The sequence below is a fragment of the Tuber melanosporum genome (assembly GCF_000151645.1).
Source record: "Tuber melanosporum whole genome shotgun sequence assembly, scaffold_68, strain Mel28".
Classification (NCBI taxonomy): Eukaryota; Fungi; Ascomycota; class Pezizomycetes; order Pezizales; family Tuberaceae; genus Tuber; species Tuber melanosporum.
In genome coordinates, this window is record NW_003299115.1 from 399,248 (window position 1) to 418,685 (window position 19,438).

Below are 19,438 nucleotides of genomic sequence, written 5' to 3' on the forward strand. Positions count from 1 at the left end.
TAGCATGAACAAAACTAATCAAAGGTATCAATCAATACACTTTGGTAAAACTAATTAAGTATCAAAGCGATACTTAAAACAAAACATAAAACAAAACCAATAACCGAGTACCCGTACCAGTTACAGTCACGAATATGACAGGATTTCGCACATGACTCAATTATGAGTCATGAGTATCACACATATGATTTGTTTATATTATGATTTGTTATATTTTGCACATGACTTGATTATGAGTTATAAGTCTTCTACATATTACTTACTTGAGTCATATAACCTGTTTATATTATGATTTGTTATATTTCTCATATGACTCGATTATGAGTCATTTGTTTTGCATATAGGACTCACTCAAGTCATATGACTTGTACAAGAATTTTGCATGACCCATAGTTATAAGTTATCAGGGTTAGGGTTTGTAAGAAAAGCACTATACAAGGAGGCCAGTACAGCTGAGAAGGATAGACTCTTCATACTTTGTTCTAAAGAATTTCCTTACTTATTAGTTTATGTAAATAAAACATCTTCAAACTCTTTATCTTCTACATTTCTCATGAGGCAAGGATGATATCTTATATGTTTATGATTATAGGTATTACCCAATTGAGTATTGGTAATGTAGGCCAATGGGCCTAAGAACTCTCACAGAAGATATATATATATAAGAGAGATATCATTACCTGCCACTATATACTAACAAGGACTTAGGAATATTACAGTAGAGGTCTTAAAGTAATGGTATATAACTAATTAAATAAGTAAAGAAATTCAAATAAGATAAGCAACTAGCTACTATAAATATCCTAATTCAGTAGCAACAGTGTATTTGTCACAAATGTGACTTGGCAAGGAAAAGGTTTTCACATGACCCATAATTATGAGTCATAGGTATGTTATTGTTTTGCACATATTATGATATATTTAGGTTATATGATGTTATGGTTTGATAGGTTTCGCACATAACTCAAATATGAGTCATGGGACGTGCACCTGGCAAGTATGTCCTGCAAGTGTGCCTTGCGGGTATGCCTTGCATATATGATATATATTTAGCACTTGACCTCATTGTGAGGTCATGGGTTTTACGCATGTGACTTATTCGAGTCTTATAACTTGTTTATTGTATTATGATTGATTTATGAGTTTTTGAACATGACCTTGCTACGAGGTCATGGGTTTTGAGCATGTGACCACTTTGGTCATATAACTAGTTTGTTATGATTTAGTTTCACGCATGTGACCAACTTGAGTCACATGACTACAGGTGGGAAGAAAACTATATAAGGAAGCCAGTATGGCTGAGGAGGATAGGTTCTTCACGCTTTGTTCTAAGTACTTTTCCTCCTTCTTTCACTCCGTGTCGGACGTAAAGGTTCAGTCTCGATCCAATCAGAGTCCTTGATTTCTATCTCATGATAGGCTTCAAGTCTTTAACTTCAAATACCTTTTGTGGACTTCATTGTTATACCTCCTCCTACATTTGCTGGAAGTCTTTTCTTTCTTTTACTTATCTTTTCAGTTGTTCATTACAGTCACCTCCTCATGGTCGCAATGGCTAAGCAAGCCTCTACCCCCTCTGCCATATCTGCTCTGTGTTCGTCGGTGGTTTTGTCTCGTGCCGTCGAGAAGAACTTCGCCCTAGAGGCCGAAGTCTCTCGCCTTCGGCATCACATGTCCGTCCTTTTTCGGTGATTTCATCCCGCTGGAAAAGAGATATCTGCCTTGTTGACTGCCCTCGAGAATCAACGTACTATTAATCACAGTTATCTCACGATGTTGGCGGCTGAAGCTCTTACAATTATCCCCTCTTCACCTGTCCTCTCAGTTGCTTCAGTTACTATGGTAGTCTCGATTGAGGGAGGTAGGCTGGACTCTGAGAATTCTTTGGATCCAGCAGAGGAGCTCCCTCGAGGGAATGTTGCACCGCTGGTTATCCTGGCCCCTCCTGTAGCTGAGGTTGTGGGAGGTGGTATGGGTGGTCCAGTTCATGATTCGTCGGGGCCAGTTGAGGCACTTGCTTCTGATGTGAGTGAGATGGATCCTGATGTGGTGATACCAGCTGCGGTGGTATCATACCCTTCGGGGAGGAAGGTGCCTGAGCCCTCTGTAGCTGAGCCTGTGGCTGGTCGGGGTAACGCCTCTGGTAGCATCCCTTCTGTGGTGGTGGGTGGTGATAAGGGTGGCCCGTCCACTCCTGTTAGTAGACCTGCACCTGGGGGTAGGAAGTGGAAGAAAAACAAAAAGCGCCAGGTCAAACAAGATCAGACCTCACCTGTACCACTTGTTCCCGACTCGGAAGGGTCATTGCCTTTGCTGGTTCGCTATTGCAAACCGGCTACTACAGAGTCCGCGGCGGGTTCGCCGTCTGCGGAGGGAGCTGAGGAGTTGGAAGAAGAGTTGAATACCTAGGCATGTTCAGTCAAGTACCAACAGCTTGGGGACTATATCGTCCTGGCTGCTTCCATTGAGGTTTTTGGGCTGCGCTGCCGCTATGGTGCCCCCCTGATTCTCTACAATGGTTTGTACCCCCTTGGCTAGGGAGCCTTCATCCTGTAAGTCGGCTTTCCCTCGGATCTATATGCTTGGGTATTGGGTGTTTCTTTTGTTTAGGAATGGGGACGCGTGCTGAGGTGGTCAGCAGGGTGTCCTGGGATTATTGAATGGGGATGCTCGGGTGGGTATCTACTGTGGAGGAGGTTTTTGCGGGGTTATATTGAGGTTGTGGTAGTGGAACTTTTGTATTTCGTACAGGTAACTTGGCTGGTGGGTAGGCTAGGCTGAGGAGGATTTTTCTTTACCGTTGATGGCTTTGTATTTAGTATTTGTATTGGGGCATGGCACAGGCATATTTGAGGTACGGGGTTAGAGGTTTAGTTAGTCCGTAGTTAGTAGTATCTGGGATGCAACAACTTGGAGGCCCGGCCCTGGGGCTCATCGTATGCTAGTGTTGGCGGTATGAGTTTAAATAAAATTAGATTAAATTCTAATATAATGATCCCTTCTTGGATGGTTAGTTCTTAGCGACAGGGAATGATACTTCTCTTCTCCTTCATCTTCTTTCTTCGACTTACGATAGCACTAGGCCTCTGCCTACGTTACCGATAGAACAAGACCTCTATCTTCTATCATGAACGCCTATCATAAACTTTCTCTAACTCTTCCTCGTAAAGAACTTTCCTTAGTGTAACAATAAGGTTGCAATAAAGATAAAGATCATAAAGGTGTTTTATATTCGTTAAAGTAATAAGTAGGAAAAGAACTTAGAAGTCAATTTAATTTTATTTAAACTCGTACAGCCAACTCTGGCATATGACGTGCCTCCACCAGCATAGGGATACCGCTAACCGATATACCACTAATCCTAAGCTAACTAGGTCTATGGCCCAGCACCTGCCATTCCCGAGTCATGCCCGCATGAGAACTAATTACAAGACCATTAAACAACCTAGCACCCTCCCCTGTCTAAGTCCGTAGCCCCTCTGATATGAAGCCAACCAGCACTAAGCATAGCCGAAGCTGAGGAAAAGACCAACCCGACTAGATTCCTGGTTCAACAATCATAAAATCACTACCACCTGGTCTAATTACCGTCCTACGACACGTCTACCATAGTAGAAAACTTAAACACAACACACAAACTAAACCTACAGGTGACACAATGGCAGGGCAGAGGCAGCCAACATGTCAACCTCTCGCACCTGCATGCCAGACCATCGACCATATGAACCCACTTTGCCGGTTGCCTCCGAGGAGCATACCGGTGAGGAGGACCTGTACCTGCTGCCTGTCCCCCCAAAAAAACACTATAAACAAAGGAAATACATAGAGGTAGTAACAGACCAAAAAAGGTCAGTAGGACCTATCTCCCACTCGTGGTGCTGTGCCTCCTCCTGCCAACCCCGTAGCCAAACCAAACAAACCAAACAAACCCCACAAAATCCAGCATGCAAGACCCAAACAATCCAACCAGGTGGTTGCAACCCACTATCCACATAGGTGGCCATCAGCCGGTCTATCAGGAAGCTTACAGCACTCAGCAACTTCACCCAACAGCACAAGCCATACTGGAAACACTTAATTAGACCTCGCCCAACCTGATACAGGCCGGACCGGTGCGTGCAGGTGCCTCTTCCCCCCCAATCAGCCCCCCTCAAGCTCTTCACACCAGATGCCACAGAGCACATCCAGCCCCTCCAGTTCCTCAGACAGATCAACCATCCTATAGCCACAGGACAGCAAATACCTAGCCCCATCAGGCAGCCACTGGACTTGGCCACACTAACAGAGCCCCCACCCCCGGTATTTTGTAGCCGAGGGGGCCCACCAGTCACAGCTGGGAGCCACAAGGGAGGCAGCACCAGTATCCAAAGGCAACGGCACCAGCCACACCATCCACCTCAGCTGAACTGAAGTCCAACCAAGCTAGGAAAGAGTAGGCAGAGCCAGCCAAAGCCAGCCCCACACATCCAGCAACAAGCCCAGACTGAACACCGGGCAAGAGGCAATCCCAACTGACACGATAAGAAGGGAGAGGGTGAGTGAACAGGAGTAGACAAACAGAAGGTAGGCCTTACTTGCAATGGGCGAAGCTGCCAACCACAGTCCATAACCGAACCACCTAAATACACAGACAACGCGAGTGTCTGGCAGCCAATTATCTCACACCACCCCAAGCAGCAGTGAAAAACCACACCAGAGGGTAAGATTTTTCAGAGTCAAAGCCATCCCCGCTGAAGTGAGGAGGAGACACCTGACTGAATCACCGTAAATGCTGCAAGAACAGAAACTCCAAGGGAATGGTGATAAATAACATCGTAAAATTCTGATCGTAGAAACGAAAACATAATGAGGAGGGGCTGAGTGGGTACCATCCTGCTACCAGAGGAATGATGCGGCTGGTACGACAAGTTGATGCTTGGGAAGGTCATCAGTCTAACCCAAGGGTGTTTTGTATCATGAGAACTAAGGACTCAGTTAAAACCCAACACAAACATGAGCTGGCCCAAAGAACGACACAGGTGATCCCCCTAAACAGAATGTTCCATCCCCTCCAATCGAACACGAAACCTGCGAGTAGACGATAGTCAGGAATCCGAAGATATTTTACCAAAAGGGACTCGTAAGCGACTATGATGAATAGCTCGAAGTGCCAGCATCGTGAGATAGCTAGCAGGCAACGAAACGAGCAGCAAACAAGTAATCCGCCACGCAATGCCTAACAAGCCTCAACACCAAGAACCCCGGGAACTACTGAGTAAACTCAGATATCTCCCCCAGAATCTAAGGCATCAAGGCCCATCATTGGTGCGAAAGAAACACTTAGGGCGAAGTGACAGCAAGGACGAGGAAAAGTACTTAGAAGTCAATCTAATTTTATTTAAACTCATACCGCCAACACTGGCATACAATGAGCCCACGCCAGTACAGGGATACCGCCAACCAGTATACCACTAATCCTAGGCTAACTAGGTCTAATGTCCCACACCTGCCATCTCCGAGTCATGCCCACACGGAAACTAATTACAAGACCATCAAACAACCCAGCACCCCTCCCGGTTCAAGTCTGTAGCTCCTCTGGTATGAAGCCAATCAGCACTAAGTATAGCCGAAGCCGAGCAAAAGACCAACTCAACCAGGTTCTTTGTCCAACAAATATAAAATCACTACTACCCAGTCCGAATACTGTCCCGCAAAACCTCCTCAACAGTAGAAAACCAACATAACCAAAACAAATATAAACAACCGGCGACACAATGGCAGAGAGGAGGTGACCACCTTGTCCACCTCTCGCATCGGCATGCCAGGCCATCAACCCTATGAACCCACTTTGCCAAGTGCCTCCGAAGAGCGTAATGGTGAGGAGGACCTGTACCCGCTGCCTGTCCCCCAAAACAAACTCATAAACAAAAGAAATACATAGAGGTGGTGATAAACTTAAACTGCCAGTGGGGCCTATCTCCCACCCGTGGTGCATTGCTCCTGCCAGCCATGCCCATTGCCAGACCAAAGAAACCAAACAAACCCCACAAAACCCAGCACGCAAGACCCTAACAAGTCCAACCAGGTGGTCACAACCCACTATCCGCACAGGTGGCCGTCAACTATCCAGGTCGTCGAGGAGCCTTATAGTACTCATCAGCTTCGCCCAACAGCCCCATCAGGCCGGAAACACTTAATTAGGCATTGCCCAACCTGACGCATGCCTGACTGGTGCTCGCAGGTGCCTTTCCCCCCCCCAATCAGCCCCCCCAAGCCCCACACACCAGGTGCCACAGAGCCCATCCAGCCCCCTCAGCCCCTCAGACAGATCAACCATCCGACAGCCACAGGACGGCTATACCTAACCCCATCAGACAGCCACTAGTCTTGGCCACATCAAGGGAGCCACAACCCTCGACTCCATATAGCCGAGGGGAGCCCACCAGCCAAAGCCGGGAGCCACAGAGGAGGCAGCACCAATATGCGAAGGCACCAGCACCAGCCATACCCTCCAACCCAGCCGAACCAAAGTGCAACTGAGTCGGGAAAACGGTAAGCAGAGCCAGCCAAAGCCAGCCCCACAGGTCCGGCAATAGGCACAGACCGAACAATGCGCAAGAGGCATCCCCAACTGACGCAACAAGAAGGGAGAGGGCGAACGAACAGAAGCAGACAAATGGAAGGTAGGCCCCACTTGCAATGGGTAAAGCTGCCAACTACAGACCACAACTGAACCACTCAAATGCACAGACAATGTGAGTGTCTAGCAGCCAATCGTCCCACACCACCCAGGTAGCAATGAAAAACCACACCAGGGGGTAAGATTTTTCAGGATCAAAGCCATCCCCACCGTAGCGAGGTGGAGACATCTGGCTGAACCACCATATATGCCGCGAAGATAAAACTTCCAAGGGAACAGTGATAAACAATATCGTTGAATTCCGACCGTAGAAACATATAGTAACAAGGAGGGAGGGGGTCGTCGAGGCCCTCTCCCCAGTGAATTGATGTGGCCGGTGCGACGAGTTGATACTTAGAAAGGTCATCAGTCTAACCCAAGGGAGTTTTATATCGCGAGAACTAAGGACTCCATTAAAACCCAACAAAAGATATGAGCTGGCCCAAAGAATGACATGAGTGATCTCCACAAACACAATGTTCAATCCCCCCAATCCAACGTGAAACCTGCGAGTAGACGATAGACAGGAAGCCGTATTACCGAAATGGGCTCGTATGGGACCGTGATGAAGTGCTCGAAGTGCTAGTATCATGAGATAACCAACCCAACAAAACGAGACACAAACAAGTTAACCACCATGCAACACCTAACAAACCTCAATACTAAAGACCCCAGGAACTGCTGAGCGAACTCAGATATCTCCCCCAGAATCCAAAGCATCAAGGCCCATCATGAGGGCGAAAGAAACACTTGGGGTGAAGCGACGGCAAGGACGAGGAAAAGTACTTAGAATAAAGTGTGAAGAATCTATCCTCCTCGGCCGTATCGGCCTCCTTATATAGTGTTCTTCCCGCCTGTAGTCATGTGACCAAAGTGGTCACATGCTCCAAACCTATGACCTCATAACGAGGTCATGTGCAAAGCTCATAAACCAATCATAACACAATGAACAAGTCATATGACTCAACTGAGTCATATGTGTGAAACCCATGACCTCATAATGAGGTCATATGCGAAACATAAATCATATACACAAGGCCTACCCGCAAGGTACACTCACAAGGCATACTCGTCAGATGCACTCCCATGACTCAAATTTGAGTCATGTGCGAAAGCATCACAAATCCTACACATAACAAATCATATGACTCAAATGAGTCATATGTGTGAAACAATAACATACCTGTGACTCATAACCATGTGTCACATGAAAAACCTTTCCTCGCCAAGCCATATTTGTGATATCTAAGTACTTTTCCTCCTTATTGCTATAGCAAATATAAAAACACCTTTAGATTCTTTATCATCATTCCAAATTTTATTATTGTTACGCCAAGGATAACTCTTCATGAAGGAGAGTTAGAAAAAGCTTACGATAGACATTCCCAATAGAAGAGAGAGGTCTTGTACTATCGGTAATGTAGGAATAGGCCTAGAGCTATCTGTAACGATCCCTCTCTAGATAGTTAGTTCTTGGCGACGGGGAACAATACTTCTCTTTCTATCTTCTTCTTTCTTTGTCTTACGATAGCTCTAGGCCTCTACCTACGTTACCGATAGTACAAGACGTTTGTCTTCTATCGAGAACACCTATCGTAAGCTTTCTCTAACTTGTCTTCATGAAGAACCTTTCTTGGCGTAACAATAACGTCGCAATAAAGATAAAAATCGTAAAGATGTTTTATATTCGTTAACGTAATAAGTAGGAAAAGTACTTAGAATTCAATCTAATTTTATTTATACTAGTACCGCCAACACTGGCATACGACCAGTCTCCCCCGCACCCCATAAAACAACCTATCTAAAATATACCACCGCGAACCACTTCGCCTCGCAAACACTCCCCCCAAACATAAATCCAAAAATCACTACCTAAGTGGGCTCACGGGCACTCACAGCAACTAGTGCTGTCCCGGATTAACGCGTCTTCCCACCTTACTACCCAGCCACCATCTCATACCCTCCCCCCTATCCACCTCCAACACAATCTGTCCCATGTACTCTACAAAGGAAACATACAATCTATCCCAACATCCCTCTGTCCTTTTATAATGTAGTCCCAGGTCCAAGTACCCCTCGGCCAAAACCATCCCACAAAAGGAATAACGCTCTTCTTTTAGCAACCCCTTTGTCTTAGCCCACCACAAAACCACCGACGTCCGAGTCGCGAGGTCCAGCTGGTCCCATTACTGGTGCCGAGAATGCCAAAACCAATCGTGACACGTCCGTAAACAGCGGGGCCTTTTCTCAAAGTGTTCGGCGAAGGTGACTCGTTTTTGGGTGGCCATCGCTGAAATCGCGGTCCCACAACAGGGACAGTCACAGCGTCACTGGTCGGGCAAGAAAAACCATTTCTTCGGGATGGTTACCAACCCCGGTAACACGCATCCACTGCCATCGTGTTTCTTCTCGCACCGGGTGCAGGCCAGGGGATCTTCCACCGTCGCCAACCGACCACTTCTTTCCACCATTAGTGTACCGTCAAAGGGGTTACCTGCCACTACCAATTCCCCATCCACCTTTTCAGCATGCTGGAGAATCCCTACGCCCAACCACTTGTGACTCACCCACCAGGACCTCGACCACAATATCGCCGAATCCTTATATAAGTCTTCATCAGCGGGGCGCCCTATAGCATATCGGGGGCACTCAGTCCAGTGGTGTCTATCATCCCTCCCTTCACAGTTGTCATTCTCGACCAAGCCTGTTCCACTGCGAATTCTCAGTAAGACGTAGAAGTCCATGCGGGTGAGCCCACGAAGATGCCGAGGTGCCCTAGGCTCATGAGCGTAATACCCGTGTCCTTTCCTATCGTGCCATGAACCTCATTCTTCTTTTCGCAACTCTCGAGCCAGAGCCACTTGCCCGATCCTGAAGCTGACCCCTTCCAAGAGCAGAGGGCACAATGGGCGATCCACACAGGCCTTAGCCTTTAGGTCTACCATCTCATTGCCGTCAATGCCTATGTGTCCCGGCACCCAGCTAAGGCTGACGAGGCTGAATTCATTAAGCAGTGGTGTCATAACTTCCCACAGCTCAGCCGAATCTCCATCCGAAAACATATTATCTACCAGGATGAGAGCCAGGACGCAATCCAGAAACACATGTATCGGGCGTCTCTTGGCCATCCTCTGGGCATATCAGAGTGCACAGACAACCACAAACAGCTCACACTCAACAATGCTCCAAGACGGGAGAACCGAGCACCCGTCGACACAGGTCAGGGCCCCTTTCTCAAATACCGCCCATGCCACACCAGCCCCTTCAGAGGACTTGGACCCGTCTGTGTATATGACCACATCTGAGGACTTGCACAGATCTGTGTACAGTAAATGGTGGTGAGCAGCCATTACCGTCTTGCCTTTCCCGATCGCAACCGTGGGCCGGCAGGTGAGTTCCTTGTCCGAGTTCTGCCAGTGTGCCACCATCCCTTCCTGCTTCCAACCGAGCTGTATCTCACCGAACCACAGGTGTTGATCACAGTACCGGTAGTTGATAAATCGGCTGTAGCACCTCCTCTGCAGATACCTCCCTTGGATGGCAACAGGTGGTGTTCCGAACTCAGCCAGCAGTATATTTTTTGCCAACTTCATAGGGGTCCGGAAAACCGATCGGAGGCAGTCATTGACATGGACCTGAATTTGTTTCACATACGATGGGTGGTCGGTTACAAATTCAAGCCCGTAATAGATGGTCGGAAGGTTGGCTGCCTGCACCAAGCAGTAAGTCTCCCATGCCCCAAGCCCACCAACACTCCCAAACCTCCTCCCCAACACCGAAATCCTTCTCCTAACACCTAACCCCCTTTCCAACCAGTACTTTACATGAGAAGAAAAGTTAAAAAATACATTGAACCTGTACCCAAGAACTCACAAATCCTCAGAAGGCAAAACCATTTCTCCCAACTCTATTCCTCCCCACGCTCTGTCCCCAAATCCGATCCACTGGGTCTTGAGGGCACTGAACCCCATCCCCCTAGCCCTTGCTATGCGATCGCAGTCCGCAAAGATTTCTCCTGCATAGTATCGGGCAGCATTACAAGAATCTGCAGCCACTATGATGACCCCGTCATCCACGTATGAGACCACCAAATGTCGGACCCCAGGGGAGTAGCGCATTCGCGGTGTGAATATATCCGCCAAGTAGGCCCCAAAGAGAAAAGGAGAGAGAGGCGAGCCCTGAGGCACCCCTTTGCTGACAAAGTAGTTCTTGGAGACACATCCATTAAAGCGGAAGCGAATCGACCGACATGAAGTCCACCTTCGCACCTACTGGTACAGGTTCAATGGACACCCCCGGGTAACCAGGAAGTCTGACAGGAGGTCAACATCAATATTATTGAAACCTCCTTCGACATCCATGGACAAAATCAGCCGTTTGTAGTCCTCATTATGCCGTAGGAATTCAAAGACTACCGCCATAGCATCGTGAACCCCCTTTTTCGGCGAGAACCAAACTGTGTCTCCCCCAGGTCAAGACATGTGGCCAGTCTCAGCAGGACCACGCATTCTGCAACCTTTGCAGGTATCGGGAGGAGGTGTATCATTCTCCATGACTTGACGACGTCGTATCTGGGTTTGTCAATCTTTGGTATGAGCACTACCTCTGCCCGATGCCAATCCGGAAGATTGTGACGTAGCCCGTAATCAACCAATCGTCGCAAAGTTGTCGTATCCCTCCGCTTCCAGAACCGTATAAATGGATATCCGATATCATCTTCGCCTGGACCCGTATTCATAGGTGACCTAGCAAGGGCGATCTCCATTTCCTGAGCACTATCCATACTAATCATGGAGTCTTTCCAAGGAATAGGATCGCCAGGGGATAACTGTTGTGCAATCAGGTCACTGATGTCCGAGTGCGTCATGGCGTAGGACCCATCTGATCAGGCCATGGAGGGAAGTGTTCGTTTGGCTTCCAGTTTCCGTGCCAGCCGAAAAATGTCCGGGTCCTGGCTCTCAGCTATCTTGGTCCTGATGTGTTCGAACCTGGCCCTTAACAGGCAAGCCCGGTAAACACTCCTGACCAGTTTGTAGTCCTCCGCCCGCTCCGCCTTGCGCTTGGAGTATCATCGTAGCCGAGCCATATCTAACCTCATCGTTTCCAACTCCGGTGTCCACTACTCACACCGACCTCTGCCAGTGGAGGCCCATGGGAGTACGTCCACCACACTCTTCACACCTTCCCACAGCCTCTCATCTCCCACGTCTTTAAGGGTGTCTAACTGTTTCCCAACCTTTTCCCAAACTGCTTTTTTCCAAGCTGGCCTCCGACGCATGATGTTGTCAGGGAGGTCCACCTTCAGCTTCAAGGCTTGAGCACTATGCTCACAGCCGGCAGCGTCCATATATCGATATAGAACATAGGGTGCCTTGTGCAGGCATAGGTCAATTCTGGAAATGTCCCGAAAGGTCGGCACTATCGGAGGTACCATATTCATATCACGAACCGGGGCCGTGAACCACTGTTTCAGCCATCGTCCGCCTGTATTGTTATGGTGCACGTTAGGATCCCAGTCTTGATGCCTGGCGTTGAAGTCCCCAAACGTAATGTCAGGTTCCCTGAGTTCATCCAACCATCGAGCAAACTGGTCATTGGTATAGCCGGGTCGAAAGTAAACTCCAGCGAGTACCTTTTTTGTCCCTTTCTCCCAATACCCAATCTGAGCACTACCTTCCCCATGCCCAACCACCTCAAACAGTCCACAAATGTGGGACTGAACAAACACCTCAATACCCGACCCCTTAACAAAGGAAAGCAAATCCCACCCGTCAACATCTACTGGTACATGTTATCCCTCTCGATCAACAGAAGGTTCAATAATAAAAAACAAATCAACAAAAGAAAACAAATCAAACGCCAGCGCCCGATTCCAACTACTCCTTCCCACGTTTAGTGCCAATGTCGTAATAAGCATTAAAAGAGGGCTTCGACTAATCCACTCGGGCCGCAAGGGCCAGAGGCATAGGCGGAGCAGGTATCCGGATCCTGGGCAACCCAACTCATTTCCTCGTCTCGGGGCTTGGTGGTAGCGCCGGCCTTGGTTTTTAAAATTCCACATGCCGGGGAGGGGGAAGGCCGTTCTGGTTCCTTATCCTTGGCCTTTTCTGACTTATGGTGGGGAGCCTCTTCTTCCTCATCACTGCTGATCTCGACCAGCCTGGGTGTCGGGAACCTCCCACGGCTGCGACTTCTCCTCCTTCCATTCCCTTCTATCCTTCCACCCTGCCGTTCCGGTCTTCCGACAGGTTCATTGGCGGGCTTTGCAGGTATGGCCGTCTTTTGTCCAGCAGGCGAGGAAGGTGGAGTTGGAGACGATGATTTGATACCTGGGCATCGCTCATATCCTGTGAAGTGGTCCATCCGGTTGCATAGCCAACACTATCTCCTGGTATGTCCACAGGCCTGACCCACTCCTCCTGGACAAGCCAGCTTGCTGCACATGGGCTCCCGAGAGAAGTGTTCTCCGAAGCAGAATCGGCACCGAGGGGGGCAGCTACATGTCGCTTCGATGTGGCCAGTTTCCAGGCACTTACTACATACCTTAAGGGGGCGATGCTCTTCAAAGACCCGGACATTGCGGGCACCTCCTTGCAACCAAATTTTTCCCTCTGCTAGTCTTTCCTTGATGGCCTCATTATTCTCCACCACGAAGCGGATGCCGCAACTCGTAGCATTGGCCTGCCTCATGGCATGTATGGATCCCATACTATCGGGCCGGGAAATAGTGACTACACCAGTATTGGATTGCTCCAACTCAGTACGAAGGCTATCAAAAGCCGCGCTTCCAGTCCATCCTTCCACCCTCCCGATCGATCCCCGTCCTATGTCAGCAAGTGGGACACCAGAAACAAAAATCTTCACCTTTTCCAAGTTCCTCTGGAATTCAAACTCTGGGAGTGACAATTCCCTGAGCAGATCGAGACTGGCCTTGTCCAACCTGTTGCCTAGCTCGGTCACGGAGTATACTGCTAAAGTCAGGAAGATTCATCCAATTTCCGGCCGGACATGTCCTGCACGAATATAAGGAGCATTTCCACGAATCTTTCCCTGATTGGAGAAGGTCGTATTAATCCGATTTCAGATTGCCTCAATATCGACACCCTCTGGCAGGGCAACCTTCTTTCAAGTGGCGAAGCGTATAGTGATGTGCCTCCCTCTAGCATTCAGGGTTGGCGACGAGCGCGGTGGTGGTGGTACCAAGTTTAGTGGGTCTAGGGGCCCCATTGGTACCTGTCGGTATTCCTCTCGTGTCTGAGCCGCACTTACTTTGATGTTGGCCAGGACTGCTAGCCCGGACTGAGCCGCCGTAGTAACAGGTGTCGCAGCCTTTGAAGCCGATTCCTGTTTATCAGCCTTCTCCTGAGTCTTGGCCAAGGTCGCCGCTTCCCTTTCTTTACCAGCCTCTCTGGCAGCCTTTCTTCTCCTTCTGGCGCCACCACTCAGGCATTTGCCACGTTTCCTTCATTCTTTCTTTTTATCTTCATCCTCCCCCTCCTCCTCTTTCCAGTAAACAGACTTGCCTTCACTTCCGCGGGCCACTCACAAGACTGCCCCTCCTTCACTGGAGGAGCTGCCGCTGCTGCTGGACTGGTGGGATGAGGTCGCTGATGTGGGTCGAGTAGGACGTACCGGCTCCTGTTGGCCAGCATAGTGCTTGGGCACGTATGCCATTCGTTTTACTACCTCCGTAAAGGAAGCTTTAGCAGTAGGAGCCTCCTTAGAGGCCTCCTTTCTCTCAGGGGCAGGGGATAGTAGGGTAGGCTCCAAAGAAACATCAGAGGTACTGTGAGGTACAGCTGGGGAGGAGCGACGGCGTGGGGACAACCTTACCTGGAGGGCTTCAATTTCCTCCCCTTGCCTGCCAACAATGTCGGTTAGTGCTTTTACTGCCCGTTCTAAGACATGAACTCGACTCCAGTAGTTTATCCCATTCCTCGGAACTTCATCATCAAAGGTGGGGCCACTGTTCATCCAAGTTCGTACGTCCTGTACTGTGTCGTCTTCAATCGACCCAGACTCCGAGGAAAGAAGAGGCTGAGTATTACCAGACCAGATGTCTTCCAGACCTTCCAACATGGACCCGATTACACTACCTGAGCGGGGTCCAGGAGAAGGTGTCCTACCAGCATCCAGCATCTCACAGACATCTGCTATGATCGAGTCCGCCTGGGCCACTATAGTGTCGGCATCCTCTGGTTGGGTTTCTGGGAGCTGAACTTCCAACGGGGTTGAATCACCACTAGGGGTCTCCACGAGGCCCCCCAGTTGGCCTTCAGGAGGTGACACCCATCGTTCAACAATAGGCGGAGGTGATGAGCCCATGGCTAGTGAAGGGGTGTGTATGCTGTCGCCCAAACCAGTCACTTCCGAGTTGCGCCCCTCCCCCAGGCCCATAGGTGTGTCTCTAGCCATCACCCTGGAGGTGGGCAGGACATCCTCAGTTATCAGCGGGGATGGAGAAAGGGGTGTGGCCTCGATTGTTGATGGGAGTACCACAGGTGGAGGGATGGTCAGGTGCCCATGGTGAATATCTAGGGGCAGGCCAGGAAGAGCGGGAACAATCTGTGTTTTCCGTCCCTCATCAACGTTGATAGCCCTCAAAAATTGAGGACCAAGGAGAGGAGCAGCAGATCGCTTAATGGGAGATGCCAACCGTGTCCGGCAGCGTGTTTCAGAGGCAGGAGGGTTGTAATCCTCGTCATCAGGGTCGTCTAACTTGAACTTCAGGGTTTCCTAAAGAGCCCTTTCTCCTGAAGACATTCCTGCCAGAAAGGAGGGGGTCGAAGAGCCGGTCCTGGTCTGGCAGAGGAAGCTGGGCATCTTGCTTTGGACAGCCCTAGCAAGGGGAGGAGTAGTGGACTAAGAGCTGGCCTCAACCGTAGCTGCAGTCGAGTTATCCTTGGCAGGGGGGACGGAGGATTCAGGGACTATAGCCTGAGAATCTTTGGGAGGAGAAGGTGCGGGGGCTGGAGAGTATTCCAAGCCACAATCCGAGTTGAACCGAACAAAGAGCCCTGTGGTAGTGTCTTTGCTCAAGCCACATGTGGCTGAACAACCTCTCCCGATCAGGAAACCTCTCACTAAAACATCCACTTCTTTCATCGTGGCGAAGGTCACGTCAGCGACCATTTGCCGAACCACATCATCAAACTGCGGGTTAACCACATTTTGGCACCCGTGACAGTGGTGAAACTGTAAGAAACCAAAGTTTCCCTTGGGTGCCGCATATGACCGTGTAGTTGTGGGGATGAGGCCACGACCAGCCTCAGTAGCAGGCGCAAGAGACAGGGCCGCACAGGCTGTCTCAAGCAAGGAGGAGAGGTTGGAGTCGAACCGAACGGGCGATGACATCCTCGAAGGGGGGGGAGAATCCATGGAGGAGGAGGCTGTCGAAGACGCCATCCTCGCCCAAGCTATACTCAGTGATTACTGGGACCAGGCCACAGATATCTCACACTGAAGTATCTTCTAAGCGAGAACAACAGCTTCTAACCGACCGCTTGAAACGAAAAATACAAACAAGTAACAGTAGATGAAGTATTTATCGCGAGCGGGATAAGGTAAAGTATTGGTTATGCTCACTTCCGACACGGAGTGCAAGAAGAAGGAAAAGTACTTAGAAGTCAATCTAATTTTATTTAAACTCGTACCGCCAACACTGGCATACGACGAGCCCCCGCCGGCACAGGGATACCGCTAACCGGCATACTACTAATCCTAAGCTAACTAAGTCTACGGTCCCGTACCTGCCATCCCCGAGTCATGCCCGTACGGAAACTAATTACAAGACCAACAAACAACCCAGCGCCCTCCCCGGCCCAAGTTCGTAGCCCCTCTATTATGAGGCCAACCAGCACTAAGCGTAGCCGAAGCCAAGCAAAAGACCAACCTAACCAGGTTCCTCGTCCAACAAACATAAAATCACTACCACCCAGTTTGAACACCGTCCCGCAACACCTCCACCACAGTAGAAAACCAACAAAACTAAAACAAACATAAACTACAGGCGGCACAATGGCAGAGAGGAGGTGACCAACATGTCCACCTCTCGCATCCGCATGCCAGGCCGTCGACCCTATGAACCCACTTTGCCAAGTGCCTCCGAAGAGCGTAATTGTGAGGAGGACCTGTACCCGCTGCCTGTCCCCCAAAGCAAACACAACAACAAAAGAAATACATAGAGGTGGTGACAGACCAAAATGATCAGTGGGGCCTATCTCCCACCCGTGGTGCCTTGCCCCCGCCAGCCATGCCCATTGCCAAACCAAAGAAACCAAACAAACTTCCACAACACCCAGCACGCAGAACCCAAACAAGTCCAACCAGGTGGTCGCAACCCAATATCCGCACAGGTGGCCATCAGCCAACTGGTCCATCGGGAAGCCTTACAGCACTCAGCAGCTTCACCCAACAGCCCAAGCCGGACTCGAAACACTTAATTAGACCTCGCCCAACCTGACGCAGGCCTGACCGGTGCTAGCAGGTGCCTCTCCCCCCACAATCAGCCCCCCTCAAGCCCCACACACCAGACGCCACACAGCCCATCCAGCCCCCCCAGCCCCTCAGACAGATCAACCATCCGACAGCCACAGGACAGCCAATATCCAGCCCCGCCAGGCAGCCACTTGTCTTGGCCACACGAACAGAGCCCCAACCCCCAGCACTGTATGGCCGAGGGGGCCCACCAGCCACAGCTGGGAGCCACAAAGGCGGCAGCACCAACACCCGAAGGCACCGGCACCAGCCACACCACCCAACTCAGCCGAACTAAAATCCAACTGAGTTGGGAAAGAGTAGGCAGAGCCAGCCAAAGCCAGCCACACAGGTCTGGCAATAGGCACGGACCGAACGATAGGCAAGAGGCACCCCCAACTGACACGACAAGAAGGGAGAGGGCGAGCGAACAGAAGCAGACAAACAGAAGGTAGACACCACTTGCAATGGGTGAAGCCGCCAACCACAGACCGCAACCGAACCACCCAAACGCACAGACAACGCGAGTGTCTGGCAGCCAATTGTCTCACACCACCCCAGGCGGCAACAATAATCACACCAGGGGGTAAGAGTTTTCAGGGTCAAAGCCATCCCCACGAATGTGAGGAGGAGACACCTGACTGAACCACCGTAAATGCCACAAGGACAAAACCTCCAAGGGAACAGTGATAAACAACATCGTGGGATTCTGACCGTAGAAACATGTAGTATTGAGGAGGGGGGGGCCGGCGAGGCCCCCTCCCCCAAGGGTTGATGCAGCCGATACAACGTGTTGATACTTGGGAAGGTCATCAGTCTAACCTAAGGGCATTTTGTATCGCGAGAACTAAGGACTCCGTTAAAACCCAACAACAGACATGAGCTGGCCCAAAGAACGACACGGGTGATCCCCCCAAACACAATGTTCAATCTCCCCAATCGAACGCGAAACCTGCAAGTAGACGATAGACAGGAAGCCGTAGACATTTTACCGAAAGGGGCTCATATGCGACCATGATGAAGTGCTCAAAGTGCCAGTATCATGAGATAACCAGCCCAACGAAACGAGATGCAAACAAGGTATCCGCCACGCAACACCTAACAGACCTCAACACCAAAGACCCCAGGAACTACTGAGCACACTCAGATATCTCCCCCAGAATCTAAGGCATCAAGGCCCATCATGATGGCGAAAGAAACGCTCGGGGCGAAGCGACGGCAAGGACGAGGAAAAGTACTTAGAACAAAGTGTGAAGAACCTATCTTCCTCAGCCGCATCAACCTCCTTATATAGTATTCTTCCCACCCTTAGTCATGTGACCTAAAGTAGTCACATGTGTGAAACCAAATCATAACAAACTAGTCATGTGACCAAAGTGATCACATGCTTAAAACCCATGACCTCATAGCGAGGTCATGTACAAAACTCATAAACCAATCATAACGCAATAAACAAGTCATATGACTCAACTGAGTCATATGCGCGAAACCCATGACCTCATAATGAGGTCATGTGCGAAATATAAATCATATGCACAAGGCTTACCCGCAAGGCACACTCGCAAGGCATACTCGTCAGGTGCACGTCCCATGACTCATGTTTGAGCCATGTGCGAAAGCATCACAAATCCCACACATAACAAATCATATAACCCGAATAGGTCATATGCGCAAAACAATAACATACCTGTGACTCATAACCATGTGTCACATGAAAACCTTTTTCATGCTAAGCCACGTTCATGACACTATCAGAAGACTAAGAAGCAGAAGAAAGAGAAATATCGTTCCCTATCGTCAAGAACTAAACATCCGAATGGGGATTCTTACAGCATTAAGAAATACTCAAGTCAATAGTAGTATAACAAAGATACAAATAAGCAAATATGAAAATCATAATCATTTAAGCAAGCCTAAGTACAAAGCAAATATATGTACTACTTAGTAAAGTCATAAGTAAATAAGAACTAATATTGAACTACTTACAGTAGTAGGAAATAATTGAATTTTATCACACTTATATAAATACTGCTATTATCACTAGAACTCTCTTCTTCTTCCTTATCCTTTATTCTCTTAAGTAATTATAAATATTATACTTAAGTATTTTAAGTATATTTTTAAAATAATACAAGATATAATAAGTTTATGATATCAGCATGATCTTAGTATTTAAGCATTCAATATTGGTGGGAGGTGGAAAAATCTAAATTATTTAGAAAAGATAAGTTAGTAAAAGTTATTTTCATTCAGCTTTTTAAAAAAAATATTAGGAAGATTCAGATAAAACCTAGAGCACTAAAT